The sequence below is a fragment of the Cheilinus undulatus genome, linkage group 2 (genome assembly GCF_018320785.1).
Source record: "Cheilinus undulatus linkage group 2, ASM1832078v1, whole genome shotgun sequence".
NCBI classification, from domain to species: Eukaryota; Metazoa; Chordata; class Actinopteri; order Labriformes; family Labridae; genus Cheilinus; species Cheilinus undulatus.
In genome coordinates this window covers 28,144,179-28,158,961 of record NC_054866.1, presented here as the reverse complement: position 1 = coordinate 28,158,961, position 14,783 = coordinate 28,144,179, and positions in this window count along the sequence as shown.

Below are 14,783 nucleotides of genomic sequence, written 5' to 3'. Positions count from 1 at the left end.
AGCAGCAACAAGAGGCAGGTGCCATTATGGCGGAAGAGATTAGCGTGGATGCTGCTAAAGCGCCAGTTTTATCAGAACTTGACAGCATTTCTTCGTTAAAAGAAGAACAAACAACAGCATTTGAGTTGTTTTCTTTTCAAAAACAACAAAAGTTGTGTACTGACATGTCTATAGTCGCCATGGTTGGCATTACGCAGTTCTGTATGGAGTTGACTCCTTTGGTAGGGGTGCAGCTTGGTAGCAGCTATGTCACGTGTTTTGTTGCTCTGATTGGCCTGTAAAGATGTGACAGACAAAATGTTCATCCAATCACAGTTCGAGTTTTTTTCAAAGGCATTAGCATTAGCATTAGGCTGTAACATAACAAAACTGAAAAACATGAAGGGGTTTGAATGCTTTCTGAATACTGTATTGTGGTGTTTTCAACCTTTTTTGAGGCATGGCACATCTTTAGATTAAGAAAACTTCCAAGGCAGACCACAAGCCAAAAATGTTACAAAATGACACATTATGAGTTCAGCTACTGAGTGATTAGCTTTGAGAGCTCTTGGACACCTTTGTGGTTTTTCTCATTGAAGTTGCCTGTTTCTCAGTTTGTTTTCACAGGCAAACAAAATAGTCTGTGTTCTTGTTTTGAAGTGATGGATGTTTCATTTGGAGATGGCGTTTAAGCTTGCTCGGGACCATGGCACAGCTTTTCCCCACACACCAAGCATAGTGGAGCTGGTACAGTCAAATGAGAGTAAATCTAAATGAAAGGTACTACTACCTGTACTACCTCGAACTCACCGCTTCTGGCTTCTTTTGACCTCCACTCACACTTGGCATCTCATCTGGTTTGAATTTTGACCAGGACCCTGTTCAGATATATTTCTTGAACCTATCAAGTAAAGTTTCTCACGGCACACCTGTCGGCCTCTCACAGTACAGTAGTGTGCTGCGGCGCAGTGGTTGAAAATCACTGCTGTATAGGATGAAGTCAGGCAGGGTTATTTCTCACTATAGTCCAAAAATGACGGTTACATGTGTAATTATTTCTCAGAGTGGGCTGGCTAGAGTGTGGAGTCCTTACATTAATAATTTCTTCATTTAGTTGGTAACTTAGAGTATCAACTACTAAATGCAACTCTGAAAAAAATACTATTATGGTGTCTTTAAGTTGCAGAAAATTTGTTATCATAGAACATGAATCTTTGGTATACAGATCCTGCAGGTTCACTGCACTTTTTCCACTGAGACTGTTGAAATAAATGATGGATTCAAATCTCATTGCCATCCATAGGATTAGGACCACTGGGTCCCCAATTGATTTAAAGAGATCCAAGTGGACAGAAGGCAAATCCCTTCAAGGGTCAATGAGGGAGAAAGGCAAAATTGAAGGTACGGGAAATCAATTATAGGAAACTGAAAGCATTGGCAGGATTTTGTATAAATTTGCTACATGTGAAAGCTCAGAGCAAAAGGAGATTTGAAAATTGTAAAAGTAAAGTACAGACAGGTCAAACAAGGATGCAGTTAGAAAGCCAAAATATTTAGTCCAGCCTGGTGAGCATTCTTCCAGTAAAACCTAAAAGACAACAAGGGCAAGAGGGTCTTTATTTGATAACATTTCTTTTCATTTTGATAGAAGTTATTGAACAAGTGATGGATGTTAAACACTGGAGGTAAGAGAGCAGCTTTATAACACTTCATATGTTTTTGATAGCTTTAGTGTTTTTCAAGCCATAACATCAGTCAGTCCTGTTTGTGTCCTTGTGATCTTTAGAAAAAAATTAACAAGCTGTGTGTTTAATTCTGCTTTTCTTTATTTTGAGTGAGTCCGTATTTAACTGGGTTAATATCAAGATTATGTTTAATCCTGTGTAATTGCAGTATGGACAGCCTTGATATCACTTTGTGCTAAGATGTTTAAAAGGAGGGCAATTTACAGGATCATATTTTTACTTCAGATTTAACACAGTAAAACAGCTGCACATTTTATTATGAAATATCCCTGGGACAGAAATAGTGGTTGCTGATTTAAATAACCTCACGCTGAGCCAGAACGTGGTGTCGGTAATAAATGTCACTGCCTCAGGGATTCTGAATATTTTTCACTAAATTTTCAAAAGAGACTCATAAATTAGTTTCATGGGACATGAAAGGTGGGATTTGATTTACATGTACTTTATTTTACTCTTATTTTTTGATTTATGATTATATTTGATCAGATAAACCAACTACAATGGTCTTTGCAGTGATAAACATGTTTTACACTAAGTAGCTGGGACAGTGTCATCAGGAGTCAAAGTTGTGTCAGATTTAGAAGATAGAATAAAATAAGTGTAAACTTTTACATTAACTTATATAAATGTTAGTTCTGTAGTTCCTAAGAAAATAAAGCATCTAGTCAAAAACATCCTTTGACATATAATAATAATGGCATAAATCAGGAGCCACTGTAAGTAAGTATTTCTTACTCCTTTCAATCAAGTTCAAGAATCTATTCAAATTTTTAATTTGTTTGATATGTTTTAGAAGTTTGAAGTTTTTATTTTATTATTGTTTCATACATAGAATCACATGTCCAGTCAACATGGGCTTACATAATACCAAGATTTTAAACAAATCAGGATCAGAGTGCAGAGGTCTTTCTTCATCATAGAACAGAAAAGGAAGATGGAGACAAGCTAAAGCTTAATTACTTAAATAAATGATCTTGTCTTCTTTTCAAGGGTTTTGAGACAAAATTAGCAAGTTTCAACACATCCAACTAAGATAGCCATTCCAGTTTTTGCTCATCAGGCGACTGCAGAAAATGTTTTTTTTTTTTTAAACCAAGCAGGCCTTATAAGGCGTGTTTATCAAGGGGTTTTCTAGTATTTAGAGGGCTATTGTGACATCATTTCGCTCATATCATTGCAAGATAGGTAAGTTAGGACATGCATCTCTAAATGCCACTCTGAAGAGAAGGTGCATATTTAAAAATAGCAGAATCCAAAGTGCGTGCACAGATAGGCATGAGCCATCAGCATGATTAAATCTTTTGATGACAGTTACCTGTCAACCTGCCATAATTTATTTCTTTGTGTGAGCTGATGTGCCATTTTTTAAAAACACTAAGAAATAGGCCTTACACTTTAGGACAGGGACCACTAAGAAAAACAGCTTTGCGTTTTCAAATTTTAAGAGTCAGTGGCATTTTTGTTCTACTTAACACAATATTAGGCCTGAGAGCAAGAGCTAGAAGACTTTCCTCCCATAGTACAATGGGAATCTGTTCCCACATTACACCCTCCTTAAGAACTCCATCTCTGGCAGAAAGAGCCTTCAGCTAGATTGTTATGCAGAGGCCTTGCACTGTAACACAAGAGTTTATTCAATCTGTAATTAATCCTCCATCTCTCTGTCATTCTGCCTCACCCTCTCACTAAGGACATGCAGGGTTTGTACAAGCTATAGCTACGAGGTAAGGGTATTACTGTTTTCCTGGTTCACTGGGAGGATAGGATAGGAATCTACCTGTATTGACATACCTGCTACTCCCTCTCCCTCTCTACTTTCTCCTTTACTTCTCTCCCTCCCTCGCTCTTTTAGACTCAAACTGCTGCTGTAAAAGTTTCAGAAAGGAGCTCAAGTTAAAATTTCTCAAGAAAGCCCCCCAGCTTTGCTTCATGGAGCATTTAAAACCCTGTGTAGGAACCTCTCATCCTGCAGACCACAACAGCCTAATTGAGAGGTATGTCCATTAGCTTTGACATTTACTCCTTTTCTTTGTATCTTAAAGTGACATTTATGGATTGGCTGCTTTGTTTACAAGAGTGGCCAGTGCTTTTGGTTCTTGTGACTTTGCATGAGTATTGCAAATGATCCTGCCTGTGTTTACTTGTGCACACATTGCTAAGTGGAACTAAATCATATTCAAGACAGCCTTTGCCATAGGCGAGCTCATAGACAAGGGCATGGCGCCCGCTCACTGCCACTGGCTGTGATCTACACTGTATCTGATGTCCCATTCATACAGGTAACCATTGAGTAAGGCAAGGAAAGAGTGATAGAAGGAGAACGAGAGCGCTGCCAGCTGCCAATGACTGAACCAGTAGATCTTTTGGAACCTGTTGCAGCAGGTTTTTCTTTCTGTATATCTTGTTTCTGGGCTGCACTGGACCACTGCCAAACACATGCACACAAACACGCACACACAGGATGAGGATGATATTCTGAGCTGCCAAAATCTGAAACCAGCCCATCAGCCATTTTCATACATATTTAGACAATCTAATCTAAGTGCTGCACTGTTAGGGCGAAGGAGGCGTGAAGTGCACAGATCCACGAGGAGAGCGGACACAGATGTTGACAGAGATTGCAGACCTGAGAGAGAAACGACCAATCCACAAAGAGGAGAGGGGGTGGTTGCTGATTGGTGCAACCTTGCACCACTTGGTGAGTTAAATCAACAGCTTTTAATGTTTTTGTTTGCTCTGATTCATACTTTAGGTTTCACTTCAACTTTACAAGAGCAGAACTGTGCAGAGACTTGGCACTGCTGCAGGCAATGAATGTAGGTTAATCCTTATGAACTTGGAGTGGCTACTTTCACATGTCAATGCCACTGGTTAAACTCTGCCTGACAATTAGCCTAAACTTGTTTCTAACAATCATGAACATGAATTAATTGGCCCTACTTTACAAATATGTAAATCTGAACAGTGTTAATGATAAATGCACTGGTATTCTTACACTCAGTAGAGTTCTGGTTCAGTAAGACATCTACAAATCAGAAGATCGGTGGTATATTTTGTATAAAAATTTCTCTTATTTTCATTGTAGAAGTTTTTCTGTTGGTACTTTGTTTTTGTTATTAGTTATTTGACTTCAGCAGGTTTAAAAAGTGTAAAAATTTACATTACATGGCACTGATCAAGAACAGTTCTAAATAAAATATCATATATCCTAAAATCTGCAAAATATGACACACAAAATTGTAGAAGAAGGCCGAAATAACAAATGCAAAATACACAATCAAAAAAATCCCCCAAGTAAGTACACAACAATGTAAAAAACCAAAACATATCACACCAGGTAAATACACAACAATGTAAAAAAAAAAAAAAACAGGGCTAGAAAATACATAATGAGGAAACAAAATCCCAAAATAAATACACAACAATGCAGTAAGAAAGCCAAGTACATATACAATGTAAAAAAGAATCCCAAAATAAATACACAACTATGTCATAAAAAAGCTGAGTATATATACACTGTAAAAAAGAATCCCAAAATAAATACACAACTACATCTTAAAAAAGCCAAGTAAATACACAATGTAAAAAAATCCCCAAGTGAATACATGACATTGTAAGGCTAAGCAAAAAGAAATATAATAACAGAAAAAACAACCTGAAATAATGGCTGAGTAAAGGAGACACCAGATAGATACTTTAATCACCATGGATAAAAAAAATAACAATAAAAAAAGTCTTTTGATTAAATTAAGTAATTTAAAGTGATTTATATGAAGATACTGATGTAATATGCCAGGATCCTCCAGAAGGTCGTTCCACAGCTGAGGTGCCTAAACAGCAAACACTCGATCCCTTAAGTTGTTGAAATGCATTTCAGTGGATCTCATGTTGTGCATTGATCAGTTAAGGGAAAGCAGCTCAGATTTATGAAAACAGACTTTTTTTTATCCCTGAAAAAAACTCAAATCAGAATGATAAATAGTGTGGAAAATTTATCCCCTAAAAACACCTTAAAAAATCTGCACAATATACAGGAGGATCCCTCCTACACAGAGACTTCCATCCTTTATACTTTTAAAATCAACTCTTATCCCGTAAACCAAACTGCTCTCCTAAGTTAAATCATCCAGATAAGATTAGTGGTGTAAATAAAACATCACTACACTATCTTGTTGGCTCTAACTTCTAACGTTTTATACCCATTGGCGTTATTCCTAGCCTTTGCCGGTAAAAATAACTGCTCTCTTTCGTGGGAATTTTCCACACTGTTTGCAAATCAGGGTGGTGATATGTTGCCAGGGCTGGGAGTAATGGCAGCACATGTGACATTTGGAGGGGAGTGTGAGTTCACAGAAAAGTATGCAGGTAGAGTTTCAAATATTGTCACTAAAAACAATATAATTCACTTCTTAATAATGTGAAGAACCTTTATGTTGGATTAAGCTAACAAAAAAGACATTTGTTGTTCCTCATAAGTCATAATTTTTGCAAAAATTAAATAGGAAAAAATTGCAGTTTACATACACACTATAAAAGAGAACAAACAGGGACAGATTCAAAGGGAAAAAAATAGAGACTACTTTTAGAAAATTCCTCATCTACAGTGTAAAAAATTTTATTTTGAGTATATACAAAATATAGTCAAAGTTACAAATGTAAAAGAAAAATATGATCAGCAAAATTGCCTCAATGGAATGGCATTTATTACTTTTTTAAAAATCTGAAATAACTTTTAAAAACAGGATATTTCATTAGTGAAATTCTAAATTCTGTTTTCTCTAAAATATTATGGAGACCAATTTAGTTGAAATTGTCTAAAAATTGTGAGTAAATGTACAAACAAAAAGAAATAGGCCACAGTGAATTTGTGACAATAACTAGAATAAATTTTGTTACAGGGAGGGACACTCATGTTTTATGTAGTTTAAATTAAATTAAATTAAATTAATCTTTTTTTTTGTAGGAATTACGAAAAAGCAACAAAAGCAAAACAGCAAAGCAAGCAGAAAATGAACTGTTTTATATGAAGTGAATAACAATAGCTCTAATTATGTAAATAAATTCAAATTGTATTTTGGGTATTCCAATCTCTCAATACTAAAGTTTTACAGTGGTGCCATTATTCTCATGCTTAAAACAGTATTTTTATTTTACATAAAACCACAGATTTTATTAATGCATCCTTTAAAGGAGTCACATTTGGTCTAAAAAAGTCTGATGATTGTAAAATTAGAGTTTTTTTTTTTTTTTTTTTTTAAATAACCAAACTCAGTTCTGTCGGGCCTAAAGCAGGGGTGTTAAACTCAAGGCCCGGGGGCCAAATCCGGCCTGTGGTACAGTGGTATCCAGCCTGCATGATCAGAAGATCTTTCTATAACTGACCCACCGGTACAAGGTCAGATTTCCTCCAGTATAAACGTGCAAATTTTACCTTAATGATTTAAAATATCCTCGTTAAATTATTAAAATCTGAAAAAGTAAAGAAAGAGTCCAAATAATTAGATAAAATATCAGGAAGGTGGGAAAAGAAATCAATGTTGTCATTTCATATTTTCATTTGCATCTCAATTCTGACTTTAACTTATGATTTTGACTTTTTTCATTTTTTGACCTTTTCATATCAGATTTTGACCTCAAGATTCACAATTTAAAATTCTTAGTCATATTCATACCTTTTAAACTTGTAATTTTGACTTTCTATCTCAAATATTTGCCTTTTTAAAAAAGTATTGTGCCTTTAAATTTCATGTTTTGACCTTTTGAACTAATAAGTTGGATTTTTAGGTCAGACTTTGAGCCTTTATACTTAACATTTTGATTTTTTCACCTCAGAATGAATAATTATCAGTGTGATATTTTTTTTCATATTTTACTAATGATGAAAATGAGGAAGACAGTTTATAGTTAAATGTTGACCTTGCTAGGCTCTTAGGTTAGGCCTAAATTCAGAATCAGCTATTGACTTTGACAGTCCTGGCCTAAATAGTCCGGCCCTCAGAACCTCTCATTGGAGCAAATCTGGCCCCAGACCCAGTATGAGTTTGACACCCCTGACTTACAGCATAAATGCCATCATCAAATTTGAGCTGTAACTAAACTATTGCTAATGGAAAGACAGGAAATACTGCTGGTAAAGGGACCTTTTGAGGGAATGTTTTAAAACAATAAACACACAGCAGCATCAGCATGGATACAGGTTTGTTCGCTTTGGTTCTTTCTCACTATTTAAAGGTCCCAGTTACCTTTGAGCTTCACTCATGCCAATTCAGTTTTTCTGTTTCAGTCCAATCAGCTCAACATGGTTTAACTAGAAAAGCACTCGGAGAGCGCAGACCTCTGCCATTAGCCCTATCGCCCAATAGTACAGAATCATTTAAAAAATTCCTGGATCCAGATGGTGATCCAGATCACTCCCAAAATCTAATCAGTTCTTCCTTATGCCATTTCTAACATTTCCTGAAAATTTCATCAAAATCCGCCCACAACTTTTTGAGTTATGATGCTAACAAACAAACAAACAAATGAACAAACCCACCCGGTCATATAACCACCTTGGCGGAGGTAAAAAATATATTATATTCAACAAGCTTGAACTGCTTTAGGCTGATGCTTGGTTGAGTCAGCAGCCAATAAAACGCCAAACCCCAAAAACGTAGCCAAGACCTGGCAATAATTTCTAAGTTTGTGATTGTTTTATCTGAAGCAGTGAGCTTCTTAACAGAGAAAAAAAATTGTCAGAATGCATCATCATTATCATTTAGATGATCCAAATTTTAGAAATACATTGAAGCATATGGGGTTTCTTTCCATCCTTGTCATTTCATGCACAATCAGAAGGGATCTCTTAGGGTGGGTATCGAAAGGCTGAATGACTGTGGTAAGCAAACCTGTTTTTGTTGTTACTTGGGCAGATTGTCATACTTGCCTATTGTGATCAGCAGCTCTATAACAGATCTACCGCCTGGCGGTTATATGTCTGTGTAAGGCTAACGAGTGCTGAACGGTCAAAGTGTGGTGGGTAAAGGATAAGGGTGACGTGGGTGAGGGGTAAATATCTGAAAATTAAGGGATGAACATTAAGCCAGCCGACCTTGAATTTGATCTGCAAAATCAAATTAGTTCATCCATGAGTCAGATGGATGTGTGTACAAATTGTGATGAAAACCTCTCAAGGCATCCTTGAGATATTAGACTCAAAAGCACAGAATGAACTGCTGTTGACCTTTGACCTGGACCTCAAAGTGTTACTGAGATATGTTCAAAATTATCATGACCTTTGACCTATGCTAATCTAATCAGTTCATCTTTGAGTCTAAACGGTAGTGCAAAGTTTAAGGAAACTCCCTAACAGAGTTTTTCAGATGTTGCTTCCAATGTATTACCCAGACAGCAAACATGCAGAGGTCATTATGTATCTTTTAAACCTTAAAAAATGTTAAACAAAACTAAAGGATGGCACTAGTAGCTAACAAAAAAATGAATATTTCAACTTAAAACTAACTGAGTCAAACTGGTATTTTGGAGTCCATTTTCATGTAGTTCAAGTGACACACAAAATCCAAAAGACAAAAAATATTATTATAATACTGAAGGTAACCTGTATGAAATAAATAATTTCAAATTTAATCAAACATTTGTAGAATACTAAGTTAAATTTAACAACTCAGCTTCATTTTTAATCCCCTTTCATACAAACATGCAGCTGTGAGAGAATCCCCACATTCAAATAAAATACAAACCTGAAAAAAGGAAGTATAGTCATAAAAACAATTACAAAATTAAAAAAAGACTATTAAATAGACAAAAAAAGATTGCTAATTCAGTGATTCAAACCTGCCCTCAACATGACTCAAAGCCCTTGTCAACATGCTTTAGAAGACTTCTGTTTAAATGCCCTTCATGACTTGCTTAATGACATGGAAGGTGATAAATTATAAAATATTTGGCTCCAGGAACAGAGAGAAACTCTATGAAGATGTCTTCGGTGACATCTCATGATAGCCAAGAAATGAGAAAGGCAGGTGGTGTAACCTGCCAACTTATATGCACAAAGGTATCATTGTTTATAATCTCTGTCATATCTATGACTACCAATACAAACTAATGACACATACAGGCTTATTTGAACCTTTCATGATAATTTTTATAATTGTCTCCATTGACCCTCGAAGTTTAACTGTTAGCTCTGGTCCCAGTTTGTGCCTTTCATACTATATATTTGCTTTATGTTTATACTATGTCCATCATATTCTCACTACTCTCAAAGTCTTTATTTCACATCTATGACCTTTACACAATGCTATGACATATTTTGCATACACTTTTGTCATTTATCAGTTAACTGCATTTAACAGTCACCTGTTAGTCTGTTGAGAGATAATCTAATTAGTTTGAAGGCAGCACGGTAACAGTCTCCAAAAATGCTGTTCACTGATTGGTCAGATGAAGTAAGCCAATCACAGTGCAACTTTAAGTTAAAACCTGAAACTTGTGTCAGTGTAGGGTTTAATATGGACTTAACATGATAACTTAAACCATAACTAACTCATAGCTAATCCAGCAGACTACACATATTTTTTTCTGACTCAGACCATAATCAATCATGAGAGATATTTTCCTCTCTTGTCATGCATTTCATACTTTTTGCTCCAAGTCTTAATTATTTTCAAAAATTAAGAGAACATCTCAGTTCTTTGTGGTTACATTTATACTGTTTTCACAATTTGGATGATTAAATTTGTTTAAAGATGTAAATAAAAGTAAAGACTGCAATGCAAGGACTTTTTAAAAACTCAAACTGCTGAACTTTAATGTTTCTGAGTTTTGCTGAACTCAAACTAGACTAGAACTAAATAGATTTAAATGACTAAAACATTACTGGAACTAATAAACACTGTAATCCAAAGACTAAGACTAACTTTAAAATTGTTACCAGAATTAGCACTGATGTGAAGAGAAAGATTTTCTTCAAATTTGTATACTGAATAATGATTAAAAAAAACTTCTCCTGCCATTGGTTTCCAAAGCTTCCAAATGCAGAAAATTGCATCTTTTTTGAACTTAGTTACCAGAGAAGTTTGGCTTATATGACATCCTTGATGCATAAGCTATGTTTAGGGCAGAACAACTATTCTGTTAAAGGGACATGGCCACTGTGTGAATACTGTCAATACTGTTCACTGTACCACTACACACATGCATGCACATTACCACTTAAGTTTCCACTTCTCTTACTGTAAGTGCATCCGTTCTGGCTCGTGGCAGAGTGTCTGTCAAGCAGAGGAGAGGATTTGTTGCCACAGTGGTGAAAAGGCAATCTCTCAACTTTCACTTTGACACTTTAGCCTCCTTTGATCCGAACAGAAAGGGCTTCGATTGCTACTTCCCTCTCTGCGTGCTCGCTTGCACGCACAAGTACAGACCCCCACACACAGTCCAGGCTGATCCCATTTTCTCTGCTTCAGCATTATTTGGCTGTACATGACCTAACAGCCATGGTTTGTTGGCAGTTTTAATGAGCTTGGTTTATGTCAGGGTTGAGGTTACTGTTACTGGAACCTAGGCCACGTGTCTGTCATCTGTGCTAGCATCAGATAACACTTTTTTTACACTCAGCTGAATGTGCCCCTGCACCTTTCACATCCTTTAATGTCAAACGTTGGTGTTTTTAAAAAAGTAGAGCTGAAAATGATCTTAACTGTTCCCACGCCTGCACCCCTTCTGTCAAAGGGCGGTATAATTCATCTTGTGGATGTACAGTAGGATGAGGATTCAGCTGATATGATCTCAGGAGATCAGTGACCGAAAGTGCTTTGTAAAAATAACACAAAAGACCTGCTTCCTGTTGAGTTAAAGATCATAAATAAAAAAAAAAGTGATTTTTATATTTAGCATTTTCCTCTCTTTTTGATTAGAAAAATTGAAATAACAATTTGATATTTTGGATAAGTTTCTTGGCTTTCTTGTCAAATCTGCCTGTACTTGCACCTCTAAAGCTCACTAATTCACAGAAAGAGCAACAGCAGGAAGAAGAAGGCTTGCCCATGAACGACACACCATGGCTCCTCTCAAAATGAGGGAGAAAAACTGTTAAAGAGGGACAGATAGCCTCTTAGCTCATTGCTAATTTGCCCAATTTACATATTGGTATTGTGAGCGGCTTCAGTGCACATCTAGACATCTAGGAATGCCAAGCCACAAAAAGAGAGCCACGGAGATGATGTATGGGCTGTTGTTGCATAACAAATGAGTTACTAAAGACATATTGTCAATGTAAAGAATGGGGACATGTACTAAAGTACAGTCACTTAGCATCCAAATGCCCAGAACAGATCAGTAATGCATTGTCTAAACAGGCTGTCAAGTCAAAACTAAGCTGTGCTAACCAGCTAGCTTCCCACAGATATGAAATGATATATTACGTACACTGATCATCACATGTAAGGCAGAAAAAATGTCAAACTACTTCCTTATCAACTTTGTGTGACATTGTGTGTGTGGCTGATGCAGGTGCCAGCTCTGTTAATGTAAACATTTGATAAAGTGGAGCGCCTGCAGATCTCTGGTGGGCAGGTGAGCTGAAAGAAGCATCAACGGTTTGTTACTGACTACATAAACATGTTAGCTTTTTTCTAGTTTCCCATGATAACTTAAATTAAACATGTTTTTTTTCCCTTTTTACAGGAGCAGATCTTGGTGCAAAAAGTCAGATTCCACATTTTACCCTGGCAGCAGCAGCAGCAGCAGGTCTCTAACATTAACCCCTGAGGCAAGCCTCCACACCTGTGAGCCCTGTGGGACCTCCTGCCAAAAGATGGCAGAATCACAGGTACTGACGTGCTTTAGGCCTTTTTACTTAACCCAAAATAGCCTTTTCTGTGTAAGACTGGAAATAAATTTAGTTTCAGTCCAATTTGAGTTATGTTATGCTGTTCTTCATACACTATATGGACAAAAGTATTTGGCCACACTTGTTAATTATTGAATTTAGGTATTTTAATAAGACCCATTGCCACAGGTGTATAAAGTCAAGCACCTAGCCATGCTGTCTCCATTGCAAACATTCTGTGAGACTGTGATGGATTCTACCAACCCAAAAAGACGGTTTGTGAAATTTCATCCCTGCTGGATATTCCACAGTCAATTGTAAGTGATATTATTAGAAAGCGGAAGCGTTTAGGAACAACAGAAACTCAGCCCCAAAGCAGAAGGCCATGTTAAATCAGAGCAAGATCAAAGACTGTCAAGGTGCAATGGTGTGTAAAAGTCTCAAATGCTCTGTTGATTCCATATCTGAAGAGTCCTGAACTTCATTAATGTAAACACAAAAACTGTGTGGGGGAGCTTCATGGAATGAGTTTCCATGGCCGAGCAGCTGCATGCAAGCCTCACATCACCAAGTTCAATGCCAAGCATTGGATGGAGTGGTGTAAAGCACACCGACATTGGACTGTGGAGCAGTGGAAATGCCTTCTTTGGAGTGACAAATCACGCTTTTTCTGTTTGGCAGTCTGATGCCCCAGTGCACAAAGCAAGGACTATAGAGACATGGGGATCATTCCAAAAGTCCTGAGTGAAATGACCTGGAAGTATTTTAGAGTTGGCCATGACAAAGACTGCTCGAATTCTCTAATTGATAAGGAGAGGAGCTTCATTACTTCCTCATTATCTCCTTTAGCATAGGACATACTAGACCAGCCTTTACAAAAGGGGAGATGAAAAGACGATCCACAAGTCTTTGCTTCAACTTCATTTAAAATGATGCACCTGTTGGCTATTCATCAAAACTATCTGACTAACTTCCCTACCACACAATAAAACTCACTGTCAGGCTTATAATTCATATGATAAAGATGCAGAAACAGGGATGAATGAAGGAATATTACAGAAATGACAACTGTATCATCCCACATATGATAACTATTTATTTTATTTCATTTCCATATTTTATCTAAACAGTAAATCAGTTGACCAGTCAATATTTCAAACTGCATTTTTTTTGCTATTTTGAAATAGTAAAGTAAGTGTGATGAAAGTTAAATCACAAACATTTCAAGTGATATAGTTGTCATACTGTCATATTGTGATTATGATATTTCTCATCATAATAACAAAAGTAAGGCAAGGAAAATCTGTAACCAATGAAGGTTTTTTACGTGCTGTTTGTAGTCGTTTTCAAATAAAGAGTTAAAAGTAATACAGAACCAGAGTAGACCTATAGCAACAGAAACGAGAATTAAATAAAGAATGGATAGGTAGAGAATACAAGAAAATGATTTAATACTGTTGCAAAATAAAAGGACTTGAAGATCATTCATCAAGTCATACCGGTTATGAGGAGAGATCAGGTTAAAAGAAAAATTTCTGCTGCTCCAGATGTTCATAGTCACGGTGCCTTGTCCTAAACAGATATCAGGCTATAAAAATCTTAATTATTATCTTTATCATATTTATCACAAAGGTTTTCACATGTTTCATTCGCTACACTCAACAACACAGTGAATGCATCAAGCGATAGATGCAAAATTTTGTAGTCTATCAACATTTAAATTGTAGCTTTTACACAAGAACACACGTCACGTCCGTAACATCCACCGAGGGAAAGTGTAGTTGGATTTCTTAATCACTGCGGTTCTCCTTTCCGATCCTCTTACTCCCACCTTTCCTTGACCCTGTGGACTTAGGAGGTAATTTTTTTTTACTTTTTGGATTGACCCAAGGTTTGACAAGTTTGGTATGGATCAGGGTTATTATAGTTATCTAAAACTAAAATTAAAAAAATTCTTTTAGGTAACTGAAACTAAATAAAAACTAAGGTTTACAAAAAAACCCTAAAACTAACTAAAACTGTATACTGTGCTTACAAAACTAACCAAAATCAAATAAAAATGGAGACAAAATATCCTTAGTTTAAGTCTTTGACACAACCATATTGACTGGCACCTACACCCAAGTCTGCAAAGTGTAAAATTGCCTAAACTGATTGGTTAAGACTTCACAGAGTGGTAATTATATGTCTGAAGTTGTATCCAAACATCATCTTTAAATATATAAAGTGAT